This window comes from Lactuca serriola, chromosome 6 (genome assembly GCF_051521515.1).
Source record: "Lactuca serriola cultivar US96UC23 chromosome 6, Lser_US96UC23_V15, whole genome shotgun sequence".
Lineage (NCBI taxonomy): Eukaryota > Viridiplantae > Streptophyta > Magnoliopsida > Asterales > Asteraceae > Lactuca > Lactuca serriola.
Window position 1 is genome coordinate 82,630,885 of NC_136413.1, and position 2,501 is coordinate 82,633,385.

The 2,501-nt window shown below is 44.2% G+C and overlaps 1 non-coding gene across 1 annotated transcript; it reads left to right on the forward strand.

Moving 5' to 3' along the window:
- The first annotated feature begins 1,673 nt into the window (after window positions 1-1,673).
- Window positions 1,674-1,780, forward strand: LOC145060649 (small nucleolar RNA R71). Its single transcript, XR_013686864.1, has one exon. It is a non-coding gene; the product is annotated as a small nucleolar RNA R71 (small nucleolar RNA).
- Window positions 1,781-2,501: the final 721 nt, after the last annotated feature.

Consider the following 2,501-nt stretch of genomic DNA (forward strand, 5'->3'; position numbering starts at 1 on the left):
TGTCAGCATCTGAAACTTCTTCTGAGTGTAGCGTGAACTTACTTGGGTCTTTTTTTATTAAAATATCAAGCTCTTTTTGCAATACCTCATCATCTAATTGGATAATTGAGATTTCTTGTCGCTTTTCTTCTTCTTGCTTGATCTCTGGATTAGCTTTAAACATCACCGACTCATCACCCACTCTTAATGTCAAAGTAGTCTCGGATATGTCAATTAGGGCACATGCGGTGTTTAAGAATGTTCTGCCCAAAATAATTGCTATTTCAGGGTCTTCTTTCATCTCCACCACCACAAAGTCTACTGGGAAGATAAACTTGTCTACTTTGATAAGGAGATTTTCACATATGCCTTGTGGATGAATAATTGTTTTATTTGCCAAATGGATTCTCATATTTACCGGCTTTGGCGCTGGTAAATTTAGCTTCTTAAAGAATGAATAGGGCATCAAATTAATGCTTGCCCCTGAATCAGCCAAAGCTCGTGTGGAAACATCATTGCCAAATTGGCACGGGATTACTATATTACCCGGATCACCCTTTTTCTCAGGTAGCTCACTCATCAATATCTCCGCGACTTCAGCAAGATCTTTCCTGGCAGCAAACAAACCCTTAAGCAAGTTAAAGTATTTGGGAGTTTGGAGCATTGTGTCCACGAATGGCATATTGACTTGTAAGGCTTTAACATGCTCCATGAAGGTTCTATAGGCTTGAACTTTTTCTGAAGGAATGGCTCTGGATGGGTATGGCAAAGGAGGGTTGTATGTCTTCAGAAAACTTGCTTTTTTACCCTTCCCGACTGGACTCGTCGAGTCCATCTTGGTGACTCGGCGAGTCGGATCGAGTTCTTCTCGTTCTGGTTCTTCTTCCTTTTCTGCCTTCCCTTTGGAAACCCTTAGTGTTTCTGCCAATTCTTCTTCACCGCTGGAGGTTATAACGCTCACGTTTTCGTTCCTTGGATTGGGTTGGGTGTTGCTCGGATGTTGACCCGGTCTTCTTTCATTCACTTGATGTGCAAGCTGTCCCAGCTGTTTCTCAATGTTGAGAATGGAAGCTTGCTGATTCCTCAACATGTTCCTGGTTTCTTGCATTGCTACATCGTGATCATTATGCCTTTTCTCGGACGCGCTTATGAATTTTGTAAGTATGTCTTCTAAGTTCGTCTTCTTGTCCGTCACCGGTTCCTCCTTTTGATAATAACCCCTCTCCCTCTGCTTATATTTTTCTTCCTTAGCCTTTCTGTACTCTTCGTATGGGAGCCACTCCTTCTTCGGTTTCCTCCAGTCTTCATCATATCTATCGCCGCTAGAGTAGCATACTTGAGCTTTCTTATTTCCATTCTCATCTCGATCACACTCCTTAGTAAGATGAGGACCGCCACAATGTTCACATCCAACTCTAATAGCATGGATCATTTGATCCATTTTCGTCATTCTTCGGTCTAGGCTATCGAGTTTCGCTATCACCGCCGCCATACCATCGTTTACCGAATTTACTGCTCCGCGACTCACTTCATTCCTCGGGTTGTGGTATTCTCTAGAGTGCTTAGCGAATTCTTCAATCAATTCCTTTATTTCCGGAGGTGGCTTTCGGGTGAGCGGGCCTTGTGAATCGAGTAGTTGCCTTGTGGTGACATTAACTCCATCATAAAAGATGAAGACCTCCTGTTGGCTATTTAGATCATGGTGTGGGCAATTTCTAAGCAGGCTCTTGTACCTTTCCCAAGCTTCATAAAGAGATTCTCCAGGTTGTTGCTCGAAGTTGGCAATGGCTTTCTTTAGCTTGGCTATTTTGGAAGGTGGGCAGAAGTGATCTATGAACTCTTCTTTCATTTTCGCCCATGTAGTAACTGATCCGGGAGGGAGTGACTTCAACCAATCCTTTGCAGCTCCTTTGAACGTGACAGGAAGCATGCGTAGTAGCTGGACCTCGCGGGGCACATTAGGTACATTGAAGTAATCCGCCACGTCATTTACTTCATCTAAGTGCTTATAGGCGTCTTCATGATCTCTCCCGTGAAATGGTATCTCCTTGAGTTGAGCGAGAATATGGCCCTTTAGTTCGAACGTAGCGGTAGCGGGGATTGCGGGTTGCACAAGTCCCGGGCCGGTGTCATCACGCATCCTTTTCTTCCACTCCCCCATGGGGATCTCGTCAATATTAGCCATTGCGGTGGCTAAGTCTTCTTCAATATCGGATGTGTACTCGCTTTCTGCTTCGGTCTCGTATTCGGTGTCTTTCGGGATCGGATCTTCGGTTGACAACGACGCACTGGATGCTCCTGCTTTGCTGCTCCTCTTCTTGCCAAACACGGATTTGAAGTTTTTGAGTGGTGAGCTCTTTGAAGAGGTGGTTTCTCCAACGGTTTTGCCCTTGTTTCTTCTTAATGCGGTTTCCGGATCTTCAAGAGGAGGAATTAGAGGTGTAGAAGATCCTCGGGTCATGAACTAACTGCAACTTAAAACAAAACAGAACGCGTAAAAAGAACAAAAATTTAATCTGAAT